Consider the following 26,236-nt stretch of genomic DNA (forward strand, 5'->3'; position numbering starts at 1 on the left):
GGAAAATCTCATTAAAGAGCATGAAAAATCATGGTAATATGGTTTTTCTAAAAGAAAATGACAGTTCTCCAGCCACCAAGCCTACATTTACAGAAGATTGTGATCTAAGTAATAAAGAATTCAAAATAGCTGTCAGAACAGAATTCAACAGGATACAAGAGAATCAGGCAATTCAATGAACTCAGTAATAAAATGAATGGATACAAGTACTTTACCCAAGAGACTGAATTTCTAAAAAAGCACCAAACAGAAAATTCTGGAGCTGAACTCAGTAAATGAGATGAATGCATTAGAAACATTGGAAATAGAGCATATCAGGTGGAAGGGAGAATACATGATCTGAAAGGTGGAATCTAGAAATGATTCAGGTGGAAGTGAAGAGAACTAAGGTTTATTTTTTTTAAGTGAAGAAACCCTGGGGTGCCTGGCTGCTTCAGCTAGTGGAGCATCGGACTCTTGATCTTTGGGTTGTGACCTGGAGCCCTACGTTGCATGTAGAGATTACTTAAAAGGAAAACAAGCTTAGAAAATGAAGAAATCTTGCAAGAGCTACCAGTCCCCATTAGGAAAGTCCGTTAAGAATAGTTGGTATACTAAAAGGAGAACAGAAGGAGAAGAGGGGCAGAGTTGTTAGTACAAGAGTGTTGACTGAGAGCTTCTCAATCCTGGGGAAAGAAGTGGACATAGAAGTCTGTAAAGTTAATATATAACCTTATTATCTCAATACAAAAATATCATCTCCAAGACGCTTTCTGATGACACTGTCAAATGTCATTGATAAAGAAGGAATCTTGAAAGGATAGAAGAAAGTAACCTAAAAAGGAGCCCCCATAAGAGAGAACATCAGCAGATTTCTCAGCAGAAACTCTGTGGGTCAGGAGAGTGGAATAACATATTCATAGCATTAACAAATAAATATTGCCAGACAAGAAATCTGTATCCAGGATTTATCTTTCAGACATGAAGGAGAAATAAAGATTTTCCCACACAAAGAAAACTTGAGGGAATTCCCCACCACTAGTCCTGCCTCCAAGATGTATTGAGTGGAACTTTAATACCGTAATGAAAAGATGAAGGTACAGAGACTCTGAATAAGCTGGCAGACAGAGTCAGAAACTGTAACCTTATTTTAGAATAGGCCATTAAACACTTAATGATAACAGCAATGGCTAAAGTTATTAAAAATAACTAAAGCTAAAAAAAAAAAAAGCTAAAGTAAAAATGAACAAGAGGAAACTGAGTAGACCTAAAAATATGTGGGAAAGAAATGACAAAATTTTAAAAAACTGAGTTGAGACACCTGGTTCTTGGACTATTCTTGAAAGCTTATGCAGAACTATATTGTATTAGTTGCATTATTACCTTAGCTGCACGTCATGTTTTATTCCCTACTAAGGACGTTTTTGCATCTCTTAACCTCATGCATGATCAATCATTTACTTTGCTTTTTACCCCTACTCCCTGTTTACCCACTGATTATAGGAACCTAATGGGGAGTGGAAAGAAACATTTGTCTCAAAATTATCTGACTTACCTGATTATTCCAGGTCCTGAATGGGGTGCCTTATTTTCTGGAAGAATATAGAGCTCCAGATTGTTTCAAGGCTCACCCTCTCAAACTTTCCAGAAACACCTCATCCTCCTCTCATACATTCACCTCCTTCCCCAAACAAGTAGTGGCTGTCCCTTTTCCTCCAGAGAGCAATGCAGCTTTGGGAATGATAGCCAGCCTTCTCACTGGGCTTTCCTTGTGATAATGAAGATTTCTTTGCCTCAAAACCCATGTCTCAGACATTAGCTTACTGGGCATTGGGTTATCAGCTTGTCTGAGTTTGTAACACAATCAATAGGTCAAAGAGGAAATCAAAAGGGAAATAAATAATGGTCTCAAACAAGTGAAAATGAAAATACAAAATATCAAATTTTGTGGGTTGCAGTAAAAGTTCTGAGAGGAAGTTGAGAGCAACAGAAAATGAGAGCTATCTTAAATAATCTACTTTTACCCTTCAATGACTAGAAAAAGAGGAACAAATTAATCCCGAAGTTAACAAAAAGAAAGAAATAATAAAATCAGAGCAGAAGTGAAGGAACTAGAGGCCAGAAAAACAATCGAAAGGATCAATGAAACTAAAAGCTGATTCTAGAAGATGATGAACACAAACTGGCAAAAAGTTAGTTAGTCTAAGAAAAAAAGTGACATAGTACTCTACGGTGACTAATATAATAAAAAGAGGAAGAAATAAAAGAGGGTTATTACAATGGATAGAACAGGAATATGTAGAATCATGAAAGACTATGAATAATTGTATACCAACAAATTATATATCTAAAGGAAATGGGTACTTTCCTAGAAACACACAACTGACCAAGACTGACTTAGGAAGATGTAGACAACCTGAACAGTCCAGTCTAGTCATCTGAGAGGCACAGGTGGAGGCTGAAGGGCAGGAAGACAGGTTTGTAGTAGAGGCACAGACACCAGAGAGCCTGGGGTTGAGGAACAAATGGGGCCTACAGGCCCCCACATTGCGACTGGTATACACAAGGAGCTCTCCTTATGGCCGTTCTCTGCCCACTGATAACCAGATGAGCCCTGACCCAGCTGAGTTCCAAGAGACCCCTCACCTTGCTTCTGTATTCATTGTGGAGCCCTGGGCACCAGGAGCTTTGGAACAGTTACAGAGAGATTCCAGAAAAATGGTGTCCCCACTCCACCACTATCCCTGCCGTGAAGACAGCTCTCCCTGGGGTCTTGCCTATTTGTCTCTTCTCCCAGAGCCCAGCTGGTGGAGGATATGCCCTGGGACAATGTCCCTTCAGAGAAGGGGCAGGTCTTTCTACTACCATCTGACTGAATAGGACAAGTACTGACTCCGCCTTCACACCAGTGTGAGGAACCTCAGCCCTCAGGACACTTATCCAGGCCCCGCCCCTCCTAGCAACCTGCACAGCCACCATGGAGGTTTTCTGAATGGCAAAGTGCACTCCAAAGTCCCTATTATTGAAGCGAACTTGTTAGTGGACAAAGATTTGTTGAAACCACGCCATGCTTGGAAGCTGTCCTTATGTTCTTCCTGATCTTAGTCCTCTGAACTCCCTGCAATGAACACCTTTTTGACGTTAATCAGAGCACCATGTGCTCCCTGACCAGCCTGCCAATGTGCATGTCCTTCCACCAGCCATGAACACAGGAAGCTCCCTACCTGATCCTACCAACCTGCACTTTCCCCTGGCATTTCCCACCTCCCAGGGCCCTGAGGAGACAGCCTACCCCAGCCTGAGTGAGGGCATCAGTACCTCTAAATTAAGACACAGCATGATCCACCTCAGCCACCACTCCAGCCAGTGCCTGGACCAAGCTTGGACTTTACTCCCTGCTCAACTACCCATCCTGTGATCTTCCCTGAGCAATCACAACCCCTAGGCTTCCTGAAGCAGTCCCCAACCCCATGTTCAGGGCTCTGATAGCCAACCCTCACTGTCAGCCTCCTTCCTGGGCCACCTGTCACTCAGTGCTCTGGCTCTCTCACCCTCCAATTCCTCCACCTTTGCTTCCTCTCCTGTGCTGGGTACCCCCCTTACCCAGCTGCTTCCAGTGGAATCCCTTCCTGCCACCACCATGTGCCCCTCAGCCTCCTGAGTCTGTCCAAGGGCCCAGCTGACACCCAAGAGCAGCTCCCCCAAAAGTTTGTGACAACAATGTCATTGCTTTGTTCTGCATCACTCAGGGTGTCCCCCTGGATACCAGCAAACTGTCCACTGACCAGAGGCTGCCTCCATACCCATACAGCCCCCCAAATTTGGTTCTGCCCACCCAGCCACCTACCCCAAGCCTCTAGAGCACCCAGCGATGTCCTCTCTGGCCTGCTCAAAGCAACCTTCAGGTGGGCAGCCTTGGGGCAGCCCACCATACGGTGGGACACTATACCCACCCAGCTCAATGGGCATGAGCAAGCATTTTGCCATCAGCCATTGAGGGACTTCAGCCTGGGAACCGGTTTCCTCACAGAGTGTTCTTTGATGACTGCTGCTCTGACTTGTTTGTCCCCTGGTGTGCACACACTCTGTCTCAGCAGCAGGAACAGTTTAGCATGGAAGCCCATCAACCAGCCTGGTGTTGGACTCCCTAGCTTTTCTGAGGGGCCTTTATTTTTAGGGGACAAGGGGCCAATTAGTGGCCTACAGGACCCCCATGCCCTCAATCACCAGAACTTGACTCTCTGTTCCTGCCATGGCTCAGGGCCCAACTTCATCCTCCCAGGAGAGTCCTACTGGAGATTGTGGCAGCCCAGGCTGGAGTGACTGCAGATGCTAGCAAGGATGTGGAGAAAGGGGAACCCTCCTAAACTGTGGGTGGGAATGCAAGCTGGTACAACCACTCTGGAAAACAGCATGGAGATTCCTCAAAAAGTTGAAAATAGAGCTCCTTATGACCCAGGAATTGCACACTGGGTATTTACCGTAAGGATACAAACATAGTGATTCAAAGGCTCACATGCACCCGAAAATTTATAGTAGCAATGTCCCCAAAAGCCAAATTATGGGAAGAACCTAGATGTCCATCAACAGATGAATGGATAAAAAAGAGTGGTATATATATACAATGGAATACTATGCAGCCAACAAAAGAAATGAAATCTTGCTATTTGTGATGATGTGGTGGAACTAGAGGGTATTATGCTTAGTGAAATAAGTCAATCAGAGAAAGACAACTATTATATGATCTCCCTGATATGAGGAAGTGGAGATGCAATGTGGAGGGTTTGGGGGGTAGGAAAAGAGTAAATGAAACAAGATGGGATTGGGAGGGAGACAAACCATAAGAGACTCTTAATCTCATAAAACAAACTGAGAGTTGCTGTGGGGAAGGGGGCAGTGAGAGAGTGGTGGGGTTATGGACATTGGGGAGTGCTGTGAAGTGTGTAAACCTGGCGACTCACAGACCTGTACTCCTGGGGCTAATAATATATTATATGTTTATTTAAAAATGTAAAAAAATTGATAACAAAACAAAAACCCCCCAAAACTCCCAAAAGAAAACCTCGTGGTCAAATGGTTTCACTAGTGAATTCTAATGAACATGCAGTGGAAAATTAATACCAATACTCCTCAAACTCTTCCAGAATGTTAAGGAAGAGGCAACAATTTCAAATTCATTCTACAAAGGCAGTATTATTTGTATAGCAAACCAGATAAGGATAACACCAGATCAAAAAAGCAATAAACCAGTATCCTTGAATACAGATAGAAAAATTCTCAGTAAAATGTTATCAAACTGAGTTCATACATTAAACAAATTAGACACCATGGCTAAATGGGATTTATCTGTTGGATGCAAGGGTAGTTGAACCTACAAAGATCAATAAATGTAATTCAGTACACCAAGAAAATGAAAGATAAAAATCACATGATCATCTCAAAAGTTGCCTAAAGAAATTAGACTAAATATACCATTCTTTTATGATAAAAACTCTTAACAGATTGGGTATAGAAGGAGCATACCTCTACATAATAAAGGCCACCTACAGGAATCCCACAGCAAACATCCTACTCAATGAAGAAAAATTGAAAGCATTTCCTCTAAGAACAGTAACATAACAAGGAAGGACACTCTAACCACCTCTATTCAATATAGTAGCAGAAGACCTAGATAGAGCGATTAAGCAAGAGAAAGAAATAAAAGCCTTCCACATCAGGAAGGAAGAAGTGAAAATGTCACTCTTTGTAAATATCATCTTACATACAGAAAAATCTGAAGAGTCAATAAAAAACTCTGTTGAAAGTAATCAATGATTCCATTAAGTGACATATTAGAAATTGACTTACAAAAATCAGTGACATCTTTTACACTAACAGTGAAGCATCAGAAAAGGAAAATAGCATCATAAGCAATAAAATAGGAATATAAGTAACCAGGGAAGTGAAGAACCTGTACAATGAAAACTACAAGACTTTCCTGAAAGAAGTTGAAGACACAAACAAATGGAAACACATCCCATGTTTATGATTTGAAGAATTAATACTGTTGAAATGACCATATTACACAAAGCTATTACAGAGTCAATCTGATCTCAATCAAAATACCAAAGACGTTTCTTATAGAAATAGAAGAAATAATTCTGAAATTTGTGTGGAAACATAGGAAGCTCCAAATAGCCAAAGGAATCCTGCAAAAAGAGAGCAAAGCTGGAGGTAGCACATTTCCTCATTTCAAACCATACCCCAAAGGCATATTAACAGAATACAATGTGGTAATGGCACAAAAAACAACATATGTATCAATAGAACAGAATAGAGAGCCCAGAATTAAATCCCAACCCATGTGGTCAACCAAAAATAGGTAAGGAAGCCAAGAACACCCAATGAAAAGGATAGTCCCTTCAAGAAATAGTGCTGGGAACACTGGAGAAACACAAGCAGAACAATGAACTCTTTGGATCATCTACTCCTTTCAGAACATATTTTCAATGTGCAGCTAATAAATATGCACAGACATTATACAGATTATAAAAAGAAATTCAAGCAACATGTTAAGGGAGTTAAGTTCAAAGCTTTGTAATAGAAGTTCCCCTTATTATAGTAGAAGTTCTAATATGATTTCTGTCTCCCCTCCTGTCTGTCTGATCTCTGGAGCACTCCTATTGCTGGTGCTCCCAATCTGATGCCCTCTGTTTAGAGTTCATCTGAGCCAGGTGGATCTGACTCCTGTAGGATTTGGCCACACAACCAAATGACCCTTGACACGTGCTCTCCTATTGTTGAGCTTCTGTCTCTCAAATTTAAAATGAGGAAAAGACTCTCCTCTGAGGATTAGAGTAAATTATTTATTGAAATAAAGTACATAATGTTCAGAGTGAAATGGCACCTGGTGAACGGTGGGCCTGATTATTTGGTAAAGGTCAACAGAGAGCAGGATCCTGGCCTCATGGTTTCAGCCTACAGACCAGCCTGTGCAGATAAGTTTCTCTGATGAAGACTCTGACACAGGTTGATTCCAATCAGCCTCTCAGGGTTGGTCAGGGTCTTCCTTGCTTTTTCTGCCCCAGGCCTCTCTCCCTTAATGCTTTCAAGTTGAAAGCCAAAGTGCCAGTTTTCCAGGTCTTTTCCCACAGCTTGGCACTCACATCACTCCCCACAGGATTTTCCCATTTCAGCCTTGACCTTGGATGGGCCTGACCTACATGGGACTGAGAGAGTGAGTACATTCTTCCAGGTCACATGTAATCTCTGCAAATGATTCACTGACATTGCAGGGACCGAGGAATGTGATTGAGACACTCTGGGCATTTCTGTGACTATGTACTGAGTAAAGTCTTTCAATGACGGACCAAAATGCATAGTGTCTTTTATTTTTGTACCTTACTCTCAATATGCTCTGAAGAATTAAACCGTAACACATAAATGGATGTGCAACAGGTTCAAATATCTCAAATATCTTTCCTGCTGCCTGTTGATTGCTTTTAAAAATTACAGTCTCAAAAAAATTACAGTTCCATTAACTGGAGGTAGGTTAATCATACATGGAATTATTACTAATTGCTCAATAATACTTGAAACCATCTTTAAAACAGTATCTTCAGGCAGAATAATAGTGAGTTCTTCAACAGAAGGTAGCTCATTAAGGAGTAACTCATCCTTTGTTTTAAGAGGAAAATTCTTATTTTCCTTCTCAATTTGTCAATCATCTTCTCCACCTGACAGTAGCGGAGAAAGTGATATACAAGAGGAAGATGATGAGAATGAGGAGGCGCTTGAACTATCTGAATCTGTTGCACTGTTCAAGTCCGAATCTGAGTCCGAAGTCTCTAGAGAGTCAGGGGTCCCTGCCAGCTCTGCTGCGCCTGGGGCAGTGACGCAGTTCCCTCTGGGTGGAGGTCCTGGCCTTGACTGTGGTGTGAATTCACTTGGCTGCTCCTTGGCGGGCTGAACCTCGGCGGCCTGTCTTCTGTCCAGGGACATCTCATCCGACTGCAGTGACCTCCATGATCCTGGGAGAGGTATACAGCCCCGAGACTGCACCGCCTGACCTTGGCCATCCCCCAAACCGGTGCCATTAAATTTCAGAATTTCCCGCTGAGCCACGGTGGCCTCAACTACTTCCATGGTGTCGCGCCAGAGGGCCCTCAGACAGGCTCACTGCTCGCTAGGAAAGAGATAGAACTGTGCGGGTTGTAACCGCATGTGCTCCAGATTTCCCGTGTTTCTAGGGTAACAGCGTGGGGAACCTGCCTGGAGACTCGCCCTTGCTGCTTACACAGCAGCAATTCTGGGGAGCCTACTGTGCGCTTGCTTTTCTTTTAATTTCTTATTTACTCATTGTTAATTAATGAGTATAATAAAATTTCTCCAAGTGTGTATAAGAATGTATTTTTCCTTATGTGTGAGTCCTTTGCCTTTATATAGCTCAGGGCTTTGGTGGGAGTGATGCCTCCTCACTTTCCTTGGAATCTCAGACATTAGAAATAGAGTGGATCGCCTACTCAGAGGGTGCTGGGGCAGGTACCCACTGTCACATGCACTGTGCAGCTGACCTCAGGGTGGACATCAGCATGCTCCAAACCTTGCGAGTTCCTTAAGGAATTCTCAGAGGCACCATTTTTTTTTTTTTTTGATACTTTGGTTATGGGATGACAATCTATTGGGAGGGGCTGGGCTCACCAGAGGGGCAGATGTGTGGGTTCAGAGGATGGTGAACATTCATGCTGTACCCTTTGACGTCTCATAGCAGGCTGCCAGGGCAAAATTCAGCCCACCAGCTAGAGTAATGCTAGTTAGAGGAGGAAAGAAAATTTTGAAAGGCCAAAGGAATGCTATCACTATGTGTGTGCTTGTGTGTGTGTGTGTGTGTGTGTGTGTGTGTGTGTATGTGCTCTCATATTCCACATCTTTCCAGGTAGCAAACAGGAAAAAAACTTTACCCTGCAGTAGAAATTAACCCAGTGAACCCTTCATCAAAATAAATGAAGTGTCAAAATAATATGTCAAAATAAATGAAGTGTCAAAAAGTGTCAAAATAAATGAAGCTCTCTGCAAGCCAGAATGAGTGGCATGATATATGCAAAGTGCTGAAAGGGAGAAGAGCTACAACCAAGAAGAATGTACTTGACAAGACTATTGTTCAGATTTGAAAGAGAGATCAACATCTTCCTAGAGAAACCAAAGCTAAAGGAGTTTATCACCACCAAACCAGCCTTACGATAAATGTGAAACTGACTTTTTAAAATGGAAAATGAGTGGTCAGAAATTGCATGAGTATATTATGAGTAAAGAGATGTAAAATACAAAAAATACATAAATATGATAGCATGTACATAAAATTTGGAAGAGATAAGGAAAAAGGAAGAGAAGTTTTTTTTTTTTTTTTAAAGAATATGTTAACTGTTTCCTTTGCTGTGCAGAAGTTTTTGATCTTGATGAAGTCCCAAAAGTTCATTTTCGCTTTTCTTTCCTTTGCCTTTGGAGACATATCTTGAAAGAAGTTGCTGTGGGTGATAATGAAGAGGTTACTGCCTATGTTCTCCTCTAGGATTCTGATGGATTCCTGTCTCATGTTGAGGTCTTTTGTCCATTTCGAGTTTATTTTTGTGTACGGTGTAAGGGAATGGTCGAGTTTCATTCTTCTACATATAGCTGTCCAGTTTTCCCAGCACCATTTATTGAAGAGACTGCCTTTTTTACACTGTATATTTTTCCTGCTTTGTCGAAGATTATTTGACCATAGAGTTGAGGGTCCATATCTGGGCTCTCTACTCTGTTCCACTGGTCTATGTGTCTGTTTTTATGCCAGTACCATGCTGTTTTGGTGATCACAGCTTTGTAATAAAGCTTGAAATCAGGTAAAATGATGCCGCCAGTTTTATTTATTTATCAGTGTTTTCAACATTTCCTTAGCGATTCGGGGTCTCTTCTGATTCCATACAAATTTTAGGATTATTTGCTCCAGCTCTTTGAAAAATACCAGTGGAATTTTGATCGGAATGGCATTAAAAGTATAGATTGCTCTAGGCAGTATAGACATTTTAGAAATGTTTATTCTTCCGATCCATGAGCATGGAATGGTCTTCCATCTTTTTGTGTCTTCTTCAATTTCTTTCATGAGTGTTCTGTAGTTCTTCAGGTACAGATCCTTTACTTCTTTGGTAAGGTTTATTCCCAGGTATCTTTTGGTTCTTGCTGGTATAGTAAATGGAATCGATTCTCTAATTTCCCTTTCTGTATTTTCATTGTTAGTGTATAAGAAAGCCACTGATTTCTGTACATTGACTTTGTATCCTGCCACGTTACTGAATTGCTGTATGAGTTCTAGTAGTTTGGGGGTGGAGTCTTTGGGGTTTTCCATATAAAGAATGATGTCATCTGCAAAGAGAGAGAGTTTGACTTCTTCCTTGCCAATTTGGATATCTTTTATTTCTCTTTGTTGTCTGATTGTTGTTGCTAGGACTTCTAATACTATGTTGAACAAGAGTGGTGAGAGTGGGCATCCTTGTCGTGTTCCTGATCTCAACGGGAAGGCTGCAAGGTTTTTCCCATTGAGGATGGTATTTGCTGTGGGTCTTTCATAGATAGATTTTATGAAGTTCAGGAATGTTCCTTCTATCCCTATACTTTGAAGTGTTTTAATGAGGAACGGATGCTGGCTTTTGTCAAATGCTTTTTCTGCATCAGTTGAGAGGACCATGTGGATCTTCTCTCTTCTCTTATTGATTGATTTGCGAATGTTGAACCATCCTTGTAACCCAGGGATGAATCCCACCTGGTCATGGTGGATAATCTTTTTAATGTGCTGTTGGATCCTGTTTGCTAGGATCTTGTTGAGAATCTTAGCATCCATATTCATCAGAGATATTGGTCTGAAATTCTCCTTTTTGGTGGGGTCTTTGTCTGGTTTGGGGATCAGGGTAATGCTGGCTTCATAAAAAGAGTCTGGAAGTTTTCCTTTTGCTTCAATTTTTTGAAACACCTTCAGGAGAATAGGTGTTATTTCTTCTTTGAAAGTTTGGTAGAGTTCCCCAGGGAATCTGTCAGGGCCCGGACTCTTGTGTTTTGGGAGTTTTTTGATCACTGCTTCAATCTCATTACTAGATATCAGTCTATTCAGGTTGTCGATTTCTTCCTGGTTCAATTTTGGGAGTTGATAGTTTTCCAGGAATGCATCCATTTCATCTAGGTTGCTTAGCTTATTGGCATATAACTGTTGATAATAACTTCTGATGATTGTTTCTACTTCCTACATGTTAGTTGTGATCTCTCCCTTTTCATTCATGATTTATTAATTTGGGCTTTCTCTCTTTTCTTCTGGAATAGTGTGGCCAATGGTTTATTGATCTTATTGATTCTTTCAAAAAACCAGCTTCTAGTTTCATTGATATGTTCTACTGTATCTCTAGTTTCTACCTCATTGATCTCTGCTCTAATCTTGGTTATTTCCCTTCTTATGTGTGGAGTTGGTTTGATTTGTTGTTGATTCTCCAGTTCTTTAAGGTGTAGAGACAACTGGTGTATTCTGGATTTTTCGATTTTTTTGAGGGAGCCTTGGATGGCTATGTATTTCCCCCTTAGGACCGCCTTTGCTGTATCCCATAGGTTTTGGACCAAAGTGTTTCATTCTCATTGGTTTCCATGAATTGTTTAAGTTCTTTGATCTCCTGGTTGATCCTAGCATTCTTAAGCAAGGTGGTCTTTAGCTTCCAGGTGTTTGAGTTTTTTCCGAACTTTTCCTTGTGATTGAGCTCCAGTTTCAAAGCAGTGTGGTTTGAGAATATGCAGGGAATAATGTCAGTCTTTTGGTATCTGTTGAGTCCTGATTTGTGATCCAGTATGTGGTCTATTCTTGAGAAGGTTCCATGTGCACTTGAGGAGAATGAGTATTCTGTTGTTTTAGGGTGGAATATTCTGTATAAATTATCTACGATGTCCATCTGGTCCAATGTGTCATTCAATGCTCTTGTTTCTTTATTGATTTTCTGCTTGGATGATCTGTCTATTACTGAGAGAGGCGTGTTAAGATCTCCTACTATTAATGTATTCATATCAATATGACTCTTTATCTTGATTAATAGTTTTCTTATGTAATTGGTTGCTCCCATATTGGGGGCATAGATATTTACAATTGTTAGATCATCTTGGTGGATAGTCCCTTTAAGAATTATGTAGTGTCCTTCTGTATCTCTGACTACTGTCTTTAGTTTAAAATCTAATTTATCTGATCTGAGAATCGCTACCCCGGCCTTCTTTTGAGGCCCATAGACATGAAAGATGCTTCTCCATCCCTTCACTTTCAGTCTGGGTGTATCGTTAGGTTCGAAATGGGTCTCTTGTAGACAACATATGGATGGGTCCTGTCGTTTTATCCAATCTGCAACCCTGTGTCATTTTATGGGCACATTTAGGCCTTTCACATTGAGAATGATTATTGATAGATACGTTTTTATTGACATCGTGTTACCTTTGAAGTCTTTCTTTCTGTAGATTGTCTCTATATTTCTGTTCAATGATATTCTTAAGATTTTTCCTATTTTATAGAACCCCCCCCTTAATATTTCCTGCAGTGTTGGCTTGGTGATAGCATACTCTTTTGAGCCTTGCTGGTCATGGAAACTCTTTATCTCTCCATCCATTTTGAATGTCAGTCTTGCTGGATAAAGTATTCTTGGCTGCGTGTTCTTCTCATTTAGTGCCCTGAATATATCTTGCCAGCCCTTTCTGGCTTGCCAGGTTTCTGTGGACAGTTTTGACGTTATTCTGATGGGCTTTCCTCTGTATGTAAGGAGCGTCTTTGTCCTAGCTGCCTTCAAGAGGGCCTGCCTACAATTATAATTCTTCATTCTTGCTATTAGCTGTCTTGAGGACTTTTGAAAATCTATAATCTTGGGGGGAGCCCATTCTGCCTCTTGTACATGAACGCTGGTTCCATTTGAGAGATTGGGAAAATTTTCATGGAGAACTTGTTCCACTATATCTTCTAGATTTCTTTCTTTCTCCTCCCTTTCAGGGATTCCAATAATTTTGACATTGGAATGTCTCATGGCATCATTTATTTTCCTGATTCTGTTTCCGTGGCTTCTAAGCTGTTTGTTCCAGGCTTCCTTCTGATCCTTTTCTCTCTATCTGTTTGTCCTCCAGGTCACTAATTCTATCTTCTGTCTCAGTTACCCTAGCTTTTAGAGAATTTAGATTAGATTGGAGCTCATTTAGAGCATTGTGAACATCATCCCTCGTGGCTTTCAGTTCTGCCCTAACATTGTGAACATCATCCCCGGTGGCTTTCAGTTCTGCCCTAATCAATTACATTTGGTCATCCATGGCTTTTTCCAATCTAGCTATTGCCGGGATAATTGTTAGCCTGAATTCCCTTTCCGAGATATCTATGTCAATAGCCATTAGCTCTGTTGTAGAAGGCCCATCCTCTGAATTTTTCTTCTGTTGGCCAACATTCCTCAATTTTATAAAAACCATTTATGAAAAGCCCACAAAGAATATCATTCTCAATGGGGAAAAGCTGAGATCCTTTCCCTTAAGATCAGGAGCACTGGAAGGATGCCCCTATCCCCACTGTTTTTCAACATAGTACTAGAAGTCCTAGCCTCAGCCATCAGACAACAAAAAGAAAGAAAAGGTATTGAAATTGGCAAAGAAGAAGTCAAATTTTCTGTCTTCACAGATGACATGATACTTTATATGGAAAACCCAAAAGACCCCACCCCCAAATTACTAGAACTCATACAGCAATTCAGTAATATGACAGAATACAAAATCTGTGCAGAGAAATCAGTGGCTTTGCTATGCACTAACAATGTAACTGTAGAAAGAGAATTTAAGGAATCGATTCCATTTACAATAGTACCGAAAACCTTAAGATACCTTGCCAAAAATGTAACCAAGAATGTGAAGGAACTACAAAGAAGATATCCAAATGGACAAGAAACACATGAAGGTATGCTGAACATCTTTTGGCATCAGGGAAATACAAATCTAAACCATAATGAGATACCACTTCATACCAGTCAAAATGACTAAAATAAACACTTCAGGAATCGACAGACATTGTCGAGGACATAGCAAAAGGGGAACCCTAACTACACTGTTGGTGGAAATGCAAACTGGTGCAGCCACTCTGGCAAACAATATGGAGGTTCCTCAAAGAGTGGAAAATAGAGTTACCCTATGACCCAACAATGGCACTACTGGGTATTTACCCCAAAGATACAAATGTAGTTAGCCAAAGGGGCACGTGCACTCTGATGTTTATAGCAGCAATGTCCACAATACCAAACTATGGAAAGGGTCTAAATGTCCATCAACAGATGAATGGATAAAGATGATGTGATTGATATATCTATATTTATATCTATATCATCTATCTGTATCTATATCATCTATATCAATATCTATCTATATCTGTATTCACACACACACACACACGGATATTATGCAACCATTAAAGAAAGAAATCTTGCCATTTACAATGACATGGCTGGAACCAGGGGGTATTATGCTAAAAGATATAAGTCAATCAGAGAAAAACAACTATCATATTATCTTGCTGATGTGTGGAATTTGAGAAACAAGGCAGAGGATCATGGGGGATGAGAGGAAAAAATGAAATGTGATGAAACCAGACTGGGAAACAAACCATAAGAGACTTTTAATCTCAGGAAAATCCTGAGGGTTGCTGCAGTGGTGGGGGTGTGGGAGGGATAAGATGACTGGGTAATGGACATTGGGGAAAGTATGTGCTATGGTGAGTGATGTGAATTGTGTAAGACTGATTAATCACAGGCCTGTACCCCTGAAACAAATAATACATTATATGTTCATAAAAAAAGACTTAAAGGATGTGAGGGCAATCTGGCTACAGCATCTGTCACCTCATTGATCGACAAGGATGATTCGGTCAATCTGGCTGGCCAGGCGGGTGTGACCTTCCTCCCTCACCACTCCATGTACATCCTTCCCAAAGCCGCGCACTCGGTCGAAGAGGATGACCTTCCCCGATAGAGGAGAGGACCATTCTTTGGTCAGGGGTGTACGAGTACCTGCGCTCCCCTGCTAGAACCTCCAACCAAGCTCTCAAGGACCATTTGCAGGAGAATGTAGGGTAGTCAAGCTTCAAAGACCCCAGATACACCCAAATGAGGCTCTGCACGTGGCAGTCTGCCTTAAAAAAAAAAAAAAGACAGAAGGAGGAGTCAAGATGGCGGAGAAGTAGCAGGCTGAGACTACTTCGGGTAGCGGGAGATCAGCTAAATAGCTTATCTAAAGATTGCAAACACCTACAAATCCAATGGGAGATTGAAGAGAAGAAGAACAGCAATTCTAGAAACAGAAAATCAACCACTATCTGAAAGGTAGGACTGGCGGAAAAGTGAATCCAAAGCGACGGGAAGATAGACCGCGGGGGGAGGGGCCGGCTCCTGGCGAGCGGCGGAGCAACGGAGCAAAATCAGGACTTTTAAAAGTCTGTTCCGCTGAGGGACATCGCTCCAGAGGCTTAACTGGAAGCCCAGGTGGGGTCAGCGCGGCCTCAGGTCCCGCAGGGTCGCAGAGCTTACCGGTATTAGAACGGGGAAGCCGGCTACAGAGACAGAGCCGAGGAGTGACTCTCAGCTCGGGGTTGCCTTGAACCGGTCGCAGGCTCGGTCAGCTCGGAGCGCAGCTGGAGGCCAGGGTGACGGGAGTCATTGGGCGCTGTTCTCTGAGGGCGCACTGAGGAGTGGGGCCCCGGGCTCTCGGCTCCTCCGGGCCGGAGACCGAGGGGCCGCCATCTTCATTCCCGTCCTCCGGAACTCTACGGAAAGCGCTCAGGGAACAAAAGCTCCCGAAAGCAAACCCAGCAAACCCGAGCGGATTACTCAGCGCGGCCCCGGGTAAGGGCGGTGCAACTCCGCCTGGGGCAAAGACGCTTGAGAATCACTACAACAGGCCCCTCCCCCAGAAGATCAACGGGAAACCCAGCCAGGACCAAGTTCACCTACCGAGGAAGAGCAGTTTCAATACCAAGGAGAGCGGCGGAATTCCAGAGGAGAAGAAAGCAAACCACAGAACTCATGGCTTTCTCCCCATGATTTTTTAGCCTTGCAGTTAATTTAATTTTTTTTTCTTTTTCAATTTTTTTTTCTTTTTCTCTTCTTCTGCTAATTTTTTTAACTTTTACCGTTTTCTTTTTTAACGTTTTTTAAATAGTTTATCTAATATATATATATTTTTTCCTCTTTTTATATTTTTTCTTTATCAGCTTTCTTTTTTAAAATAGTTTCTTTTTTTTTTCTTTTTGAACCCCTTTTTATCCCCTTTCTCCCCCCTCACGATTTGGGATCTCTTCTGATTTGGCTAAAGCATATTTTCCTGGGGTTGTTGCCACCCTTTTAGTATTTTACTTGCTCCTTCATAAACTCTTATCTGGACAAAATGACAAGGCGGAAAAATTCACAACAAAAAAAAGAACAAGAGGCAGTACCAAAGGCTAGGGACCTAATCAATACAGACATTGGTAATATGTCAGATATAGAGTTCAGAATGACGATTCTCAAGGTTCTAGCCAGGCTTGAAAAAGGCATGGAAGATATTAAAGCAACCCTCTCGGGAGATATAAAAACCCTTTCTGGAGAAATAAAAGAACTAAAATCTAACCAAGTTGAAATCAAAAAAGCTATTAATGAGGTGCAATCAAAAATGGAGGCTCTCACTGCTAGGATAAATGAGGCAGAAGAAAGAATTAGCGATATAGAAGACCAAATGACAGAGAATAAAGAAGCTGAGCAAAAGAGGGACAAACAGCTACTGGACCACGAGGGGAGAATTCGAGAGATAAGTGACACCATAAGACGAAACAACATTAGAATAATTGGGATTCCAGAAGAAGAGGAAACAGAGAGGGGAGCAGAAGGTATATTGGAGAGAATTATTGGAGAGAATTTCCCCAATATGGCAAAGGGAACAAGCATCAAAATCCAGGAGGTTCAGAGAACCCCCCTCAAAATCAATAGGAATAGGTCCACACCCCGTCACCTAATAGTAAAATTTACAAGTCTTAGTGACAAAGAAAAGATCCTGAAAGCAGCCCGGGAAAAGAAGTCTGTAACGTACAATGGTAAAAATATTAGATTGGCAGCAGACTTATCCACAGAGACCTGGCAGGCCAGAAAGAGCTGGCATGATATATTCAGAGTACTAAATGAGAAAAACATGCAGCCAAGAATACTATATCCAGCTAGGCTATCATTGAAAATAGAAGGAGAGATTAAAAGCTTCCAGGACAAACAAAAACTGAAAGAATTTGCAAACACCAAACCAGCTCTACAGGAAATATTGAAAGGGGTCCTCTAAGCAAAGAGAGACCCTAAAAGTAGTAGATCAGAAAGAAACAGAGAAAATATACAATAACAGTCACCTTACAGGCAATACAATGGCACTAAATTCATATCTCTCAATACTTACCCTGAATGTTAATGGGCTAAATGCCCCAATCAAAAGACACAGGGTATCAGAATGGATAAAAAGACAAAACCCATCTATATGTTGCCTACAAGAAACTCATCTTAAACCCGAAGACACCTCCAGGTTTAAAGTGAGGGGGTGGAAAAGAATTTAGCATGCTAATGGACATCAGAAGAAAGCAGGAGTGGCAATCCTTCTATCAGATCAATTAGATTTTAAGCCAAAGACTATAATAAGAGATGAGGAAGGACACTATATCATACCCAAAGGAACTGTCCAACAAGAAGATCTAACAATTTTAAATATCTATGCCCCTAACGTGGGAGCAGCCAACTATATAAACCAATTAATAACAAAATCAAAGAAACACATCGACAAGAATACAATAATAGTAGGGGATTTTAACACTCCCCTCACTGAAATGGACAGATCATCCAAGCAAAAGATCAACAGGAAATCAAGGCCTTAAATGACACACTGGACCAGATGGACATCACAGATATATTCAGAACATTTCATCCCAAAGCAACAGAATACACATTCTTCTCTAGTGCACATGGAACATTCTCCAGAATAGATCACATTCTTGGTCCTAAATCAAGTCTCAAACGGTATCAAAAGATTGGGATCATTCCCTGCATATTTTCAGACCACAATGCTCTAAAGCTAGAACTCAATAACAAGAGGAAATTTAGAAAGAACCCAAATACATGGAGACTAAACAGCATCCTTCTAAAGAATGAATGGGTCAACCAGGAAATTAAAGAAGAATTGAAAAAATTTATGGAAACAAATGATAATGAAAACACAACAGTTCAGAATCTGTGGGACACAACAAAGGCAGTCCTGAGAGGAAAATATATAGCGGTACAAGCCTTTCTCAAGAAACAAGAAAGGTCTCAGGTACACAACCTAACCCTACACCTCAAGGAGCTGGAGAAAGAACAAGAAAGAAACCCTAAACCCAGCAGGAGAAGAGAAATCATAAAGATTAGAGCAGAAATCAATGAAATAGAAACCAAAAAAACAATAGAACAAATCAACGAAACTAGGAGCTGGTTCTTTGAAAGAATTAATAAGATTGATAAACCCCTGGCCAGACTTATCAAAAAGAAAAGAGAAAGGACCCAAATAAATAAAATCATGAATGAAAGAGGAGAGATCACAACGAACACCAAAGAAATACAGACAATTATAAGAGCATACTATGAGCAACTCTACGCCAACAAATTTGACAATCTGGAAGAAATGGATGCATTCCTAGAGACATATAAACTACCACAACTGAACCAGGAAGAAATAGAAAGCCTGAACAGACCCATAACCAGTAAGGAGATTGAAACAGTCATCAAAAATCTCCAAACAAACAAAAGCCCAGGTCCAGACGGCTTCCCGGGGGAATTCTACCAAACATTTAAAGAAGAACTAATTCCTATTCTCCTGAAACTGTTCCAAAAAATAGAAATAGAAGGAAAACTTCCACACTCATTTTATGAGGCCAGCATCACTTTGATCCCAAAACCAGACAAGGATCCCAACAAAAAAGAGAACTACAGACCAATATCCTTGATGAACACAGACGCAAAAATTCTCGCCAAAATACTAGCCAATAGGATTCAACAGTACATTAAAAGGATTATTCACCACGACCAAGTGGGATTTATTCCAGGGCTGCAAGGTTGGTTCAACATCTGCAAATCAATCAATGTGATACAACACATTAATAAAAGAAAGAACAAGAACCATATGATACTCTCCATAGATGCTGAAAAAGCATTTGACAAAGTACAGCATCCCTTCCTGATCAAAACTCTTTAAAGTGCAGGGATAGAGGGCACATACCTCAATATTATCAAAGCCATCTATGAAAAACCCACCGCAAATATCATTCTCAATGGAGAAAAACTGAAAGCTTTTCCGCTAAGGTCAGAAACACGGCAGGGATGTCCGTTATCACCACTGCTATTCAACATAGTACTAGAAGTCCTAGCCTCAGCAATCAGACAACAAAAGGAAATTAAAGGCATCCAAATCGGCAAAGAAGAAGTCAAACTATCACTCTTTGCAGATGATATGATACTAAATGTGGAAAACCCAAAAGACTCCACTCCAAAACTGCTAGAACTTGTACAGGAATTCAGTAAAGTGTCAGGATATAAAATCAATGCACAGAAATCAGTTGCATTTCTCTACACCAACAACAAGACAGAAGAAAGAGAAATTAAGGAGTCCATCCCATTTACAATTGCACCCAAAACTCTAAGATACTAGGAATAAACCTAACCAAAGAGACTAAGAATCTATACTCAGAAAACTATAAAGTACTCATGAAAGAAATTGAGGAAGACACAAAGAAATGGAAAAATGTTCCATGCTCCTGGATTGGAAGAATAAATATTGTGAAAATGTCTATGCTACCTAAAGCAATCTACACATTTAATGCAATTCCTATCAAAGTACCATCCATTTTTTTCAAAGAAATGGAACAAATAATCCTAAAATTTATATGGAACCAGAAAAGACCTCGAATAGCCAAAGGAATATTGAAAAAGAAAGCCAAAGTTGGTGGCATCACAATTCCGGACTTCAAGCTCTATTACAAAGCTGTCATCATCAAGACAGCATGGTACTGGCACAAAAACAGACACATAGATCAATGGAACAGAATAGAGAGCCCAGAAATGGACACTCAACTCTATGGTCAACTCATCTTCGACAAAGCAGGAAAGAATGTCCACTGGAAAAAAGACAGCCTCTTCAATAAATGGTGTTGGGAAAATTGGACAGCCACATGCAGAAAAATGAAATTGGATCATTTCCTTACACCACACATGAAAATAGACTCAAAATGGATGAAGGATCTCAATGTGAGAAAGGAATCCATCAAAATCCTTGAGGAGAACACAGGCAGCAACCTCTTCGACCTCAGCCACAGCAACATCTTCCTAGGAACATCAGCAAAGGCAAGGGAAGCAAGGGCAAAAATGAACTTTTGGGATTTTATCAAGATCAAAAGCTTTTGCACAGCAAAGGAAACAGTTAACAAAACCAAAAGACAACTGACAGAATGGGGGAAGATATTTGCAAATGACATATCAGATAAAGGGCTAGTGTCCAAAATCTATAAAGAACTTAGCAAACTCAACACCCAAAGAACAAATAATCCAATCAAGAAATGGGCAGAGGACATGAACAGACATTTCTGCAAAGAAGACATCCAGATGGCCAACAGACACATGAAAAAGTGCTCCATATCATTCGGCATCAGGGAAATACAAATCAAAACCACCATGAGATATCACCTCACACCAGTCAGAATGGCTAAAATTAACAAGTCAGGAAATGACAGATGCTGGCGAGGATGCGGAGAAAGGGGAATGCACTGTTGGTGGGAATGCAAGCTGGTGCAACCACTCTGGAAAACAGCATGGAGGTTCCTCAAAATGTTGAAAATAGATCTACCCTATGACCCAGCAATTGCACTGCTGGGTATTTACCCTTAAGATACAAATATAGTGATCCGAAGGGGCACGTGCACCCGAATGTTTATAGCAGCAATGTCTACAATAGCCAAACTATGGAAAGAACCTAGATGTCCATCTACAGATGAATGGATAAAGAAGATGTGGTATATATACACAATGGAATACTATGCAGCCATCAAAAGAAATGAAATCTTGCCATTTGCGACGACGTGGATGGAACTAGAGGGTATCATGCTTAGCGAAATAAGTCAATCGGAGAAAGACAACTATCACATGATCTCCCTGATATGAGGGAGAGGAGTTGCAACATGGGGGGTTGAGGGGGTAGGAGAAGAGTAAATGAAACAAGATGGGATTGGGAGGGAGACAAACCATAAGTGACTCTTAATCTCACAAAACAAACTGAGGGTTGATGGGGGGAGGGGGTTGGGAGAGGGGGGTGGGGTTATGGATATTGGGGAGGGTATGTGCTATGGTGAGTGCTGTTAAGTGTGTAAACCTGGCGATTCGCAGACCTGTACCCCTGGGGATAAAAATATATGTTTATAAAGCTGTAAAAAGAAAAAAAAAAGAAAAAAGAAAGGATGAATACCCAAGTTTTGTAGCAACATGGACGGGACTGGAAGAGATTATGCTGAGTGAAATAAGTCAAGCAGAGAGAGTCAATTATCATATGGTTTCACTTATTTGTGGAGCATAACAAATAGCATGGAGGACAAGGGGAGATGGAGAGGAGAAGGGAGTTGAGGGAAATTGGAAGGGGAGGTGAACCATGAGAGACTATGGACTCCAAAAAACGATCTGAGAATTTTGAAGGGGTGGGGGGTGGGAGGTTGGGGGCACCAGGTCGTGGGTATTGTAGAGGGCAAGGATTGCATGGAGCACTGGGTGTGGTGAAAAATAATGAATACTGTTATGCTGAAAAAATAAAAAATTAATAATAAAAAAAAGACAAAAACAAAGAGTCAATAAAGTAAGAAACTAATTGAAAAGGAAATAGAAGAAAAAAGATAAGGAAAAATTTTTTTTTTAAAGATTTTTTATTTATTTATTTGACAGAGATAGAGCACAAGCAGGCAGAGAGGCAGGCAGAGAGAGAGGAGGAAGCAGGCTCCCTGCTGAGCAGAGAGCCCAATGCGGGGCTCGATCCCAGGACCCTGAGATCATGACCTGAGCCGAAGGCAGCGGCTTAACCCACTGAGCCACCCAGGCGCCCCAGATAAGGAAAATTTTTAAATGAAAGATAAACATATCATGAGAAAAAAACCCTTAAATTCTGTATATTTTTTTCCTCTATTCCTAGAGTTTTTCAGTCCTGTGTGCTCTGTAAACTTGGTGTTCCCTGTTGTTTCATCTGATCTTCTGGGGAAGGGGCCTGCTGAACTGAATCTCAGGTGCCTTTGCCTGGGCAGAGTTGCACAGCCCCTTGCCAGGGGCCCAGACTTGGGCTGAGCTGCTACTGATTGCCCTATGTGGCTTTTGTTCCCCATAGGTGTTCTGCGTCTCTCTAGAGGATGAAAACAAGTAAGGCCTTGCGCGATCTTGAGTCCCGGTGCCAAGAGATGGCAGTCCCCTCTCTTCACTAAACCCTGAAGGATAAGTGGTCTTCACTTTTGTGCGTGCCAAAGTCTAAAGACTCCTGTGGTGTGTGCTTGCACGGATCCTCACAGCAGAATGCAAAAGCTCCCTGAATTTCTGTCCTTTGTAGGGTCCCCACACAGAGAGTGGTCACCCGGTCAGGCACTCTTCCATGCTGTCCTTCCTGGGGAAGGCATATGGCTACAAGTTTTCTGTCCTTTGCAGTACCCCTACCCTCTGAGGGATTGCCCAACTGTGCACACTCCCGTGCCATCCCTGCTGGAGGAAGTCATTACTCCAGGGATGCCACTTTTCTGTCCTTTGCAGGGCACCTGCTGGAGTGCTGTCACCAGATCATGCTGCAGTTCATAGTTTATAGCGAACCGAGTAGAGGTCCCTCTTCTGGGCTTGTTGACCTTCACTGCTCTCTTCACCCCAATGCTTATGATCTCTGTCTGCTCATGCAATCCTGTTCTTTCTGTGACCCTGGAAATTCTAAGACCACATGTCACACCTAGGATTCTGTCCTGCTTCTCCACCTAAGCACCTTTCAGGCAGAGATGTCTCTCATTGGAGCAGATTTATAAAGGTTCTAATAGTGGGCTCTGGGGCTATATCACTTTCTAGCAGCCAGTTTACAGAGGCTCCCTCCCTCCACTGATTATCTTCTGAGATATCCCCTCAGATTACCCAGACCTCCTACTTTGCAAAAAGTGGTCACTTCAGTTTGTAGAATTCCAGCAATTTTTTCCTTACATCTCAGTTTGAATTCACAGGTGTTCAGAGTGATTAGATAATTATCTATCTAAATTCAGGGGACCAGATAAAACAAGGTCCCCTACTCTCTGCCATCTTGCTTCCCTCCCCAAAATGCAAATCCTATAATCCATGCAAGAAGAGGAGGTGACTTATATCATACATAATGAATTTAACAGATCTTGCTCAATATGTTTGGTGTCAACAGTAGAAAGACTCCATATACTCTAAAGCCTTGGGTCACCCATTGTGCAACACAGCTTTCCCTTCCCTATATTTCCATAAACTAAGTCACCACCCACCACACACAATCACTATCTTAGTGTTCATAAACACAAGTTTCCAATTTCACATCAGGTACTGGCAGTCCAACCAATCCAAATCTCCTTCAGCAACAAATAATGATTGATCAGAACTATCAAGATCTTAGAGCACCTGGGTTGCTCAGTTGGTTAAGCATCTGACTCTTGATTTCAACCCAGGTCATGATCCCCAGGTTGTGAGATTGAGTCCTGTGGTGGCTCCATGGTGGGTGTGGAAACAGCTTAGGATTCTCTCTCTCTCTGTGTCGCTCACTGCCTCCATGTTCCCTCTGTCTCAAAGCACCAAACCAAAACAAAACAAGAAAAATATCACTGTTCTCAGCAGCAACTATTATGGGCACCCAAAGCACCTTCACACCACTGTATAAGTGGATCCTCCAGCACGGGGATTTTCTTCAGTTCTAACAATAAAGAAAAGCTCTAAAAATGCAGAGCATCACTTTTAGGAGAAAAGGTAGTTGCTGGAACTCACACTTCTATAGAGTCAGGAACTGGATGAGTTGTGGAGGGAGCAGCTTCCTAGTGAGATTTAATTCACTTTTGCACCTGGGAAACCAGGGTACTGGGAAGAGATCAGGGGGATACAGTAAAAGGAAGGCAGGTCAAAGGACTGTAAGTCTGCATTATTGCCATAACGTTGCTATAGACTTACTGATAAACATCATTCTTTTGACTCTCTGTATGTAATTCTGTGTAAAGCCAGAACATTATTTTCCATACATGTCCACTCCCTCACTGCATACTACAACAAAGGATGCTTCTGTTCAGAGACCCAACGGATTAGTGTGTAAGCATTTTGAGGCATAATTTGAAAACACCATAAAGGCTTACTCATCTCAACAAAGTATTCTGTCCCTCTGAAAATATAGGGACTATTTTCAGCCCCTTGCAGATCTGGCATCTCAGATAATAGATCTTGCAGTGTGGACACTGGATCACAAAAGAGTAGCAGCTCTCTTCCTATCCATTCAATGCCTCTAAGTACATGCTTGGAAAGGAGGAAAACATACATTTCCTTTGTCTTTCATCCACAGTAGAGCAGGTGTCGAAGGTAACAATTCTCCAGGATGGTTAGCATCGTCTTATAGCATCCAATAACTCATTATTTGCTGTTAAAACTTGGACGTAATAATACCTTGCTTTACTCTCTACTTCTTGTCACTCGAAAAAAGAAGCAAAATTGAAATAAAACAAGAGCACTTATTTGGGGTCTTAGAATTGTAATTCAGGCACACAGATTCAGGTAGTAACCCAAATTGTGCCCCACTAGGGAACAAAAAAATTGAGGGTTTTTAAAACAACAGAGAATGCTTATATATGTTGTTAAAAAAATAGTTATGATTGGTGTTGGTGATCAAAAACTAATCTCACCTGAACAGTATTGGTTCTCTGATGGCTAGAGTCATCATTGAGCAAATGTCCATTACTGCTGCAAGTTGCAGATGTTCCTGCAGAGCCCCTGGAATATTCCTGGATTGGTCCTGTTCAAAAGTTCATTTTTCCAACCAGTGAGGACATGTGTAAGAACCACCTCCTTAATGGCCTTGGGCTCCATTTTAAAACCTCTTAATATAAGTGACTCCAATTCTTTTTACATCAAACACATTTCAACAGATGAGAAATCATATTTTCAGCATACATATATTTTTAATATAAAAAAGACCTAGGACACTTTCAACTACTAAAATTATATCCTACAGCTATCAAGTCATAAGCAATATTTATTTGTCTCTTCCCTAATGGTCCCTTAATGCTAAATTTTATTAACATCAGGTTATTGTTTATAATGCAAAACCAGGAATGAACAGAGCAGTAAAATTTTCTATTTCCTGTACCTCTTTCTGTAACATGTGTATTTAGAAGCTCAGGTTACTGTATTATCATTGCTATTTTGAAATCACCTGGACAAAAATGGAATTGATGTTCTACTAACACAAGTTCTATAAAAAGATCATCCAAAAAAAAAAAAATCCTCCTAGCTTCACAACTAATACAGTCACATTTTAATTAAAATAACTAATTTGACCTAACTGAAAATGTTAGTAATTTTCTAGCTTAAATTCAATTAGTTTTAGTTACTGGTAGAAAGCCTAGATACCCAACTTGGCTGTTTAAAAAGTACAACAAGTATGTCTAGATGTCAGTATGCTCAGTGCCCGTCATGCTGACTGTTGATTCCATACAACAGGCATGGAGTAGATGTGTGTGGATGGGATGATGGAAGAGTAGATGATGAGTGGACAGAACCAACAGAGCAGGCAAGGAGGAAGGAAAATCAGGAGGTGAGAAGGAAGACCCAGAGAGTCCCTAAATCCAAGCTGTACACATAATATGATACAGAGAATAAGTATGGAGACATGCAGATGATGGCCATTTAGGTCCATCTGGTAAAGATAGGAGAGGATTATGCTAAGTGAAATAAGTCAAACAGAGAAAGTCAATTATCATATGGTTTCACTTATTTGTGAAACATACAAGGAATAGCATGGAGGACATTAGGATAAGGGAAAAATGAAGGGGGAGAAATTGGAGTGGGAGACGAACCATGAGAGACTATGGATTCTGGGAAACACACTGAGGATTTTAGAGGGGATCGGGGTAAGGGGAAGGGTGGTGAGCCTGGTGATGGGTATTAAGGAGAGCAAGGATTGCATGGAG

General features: G+C 41.2%; 2 pseudogenes; both read right to left on the reverse strand.

Annotated features, from left to right (window-relative positions):
- Window positions 1-26,236, reverse strand: part of LOC125103325 (butyrophilin-like protein 1) — a 335,717-nt pseudogene that overhangs the window by 93,152 nt on the left and 216,329 nt on the right.
- On the reverse strand, window positions 7,126-8,236 carry LOC125102528 (H/ACA ribonucleoprotein complex non-core subunit NAF1-like; annotated as a pseudogene).

The sequence above is a fragment of the Lutra lutra genome, chromosome 6 (genome assembly GCF_902655055.1).
Source record: "Lutra lutra chromosome 6, mLutLut1.2, whole genome shotgun sequence".
In the NCBI taxonomy this organism is placed as follows: domain Eukaryota; kingdom Metazoa; phylum Chordata; class Mammalia; order Carnivora; family Mustelidae; genus Lutra; species Lutra lutra.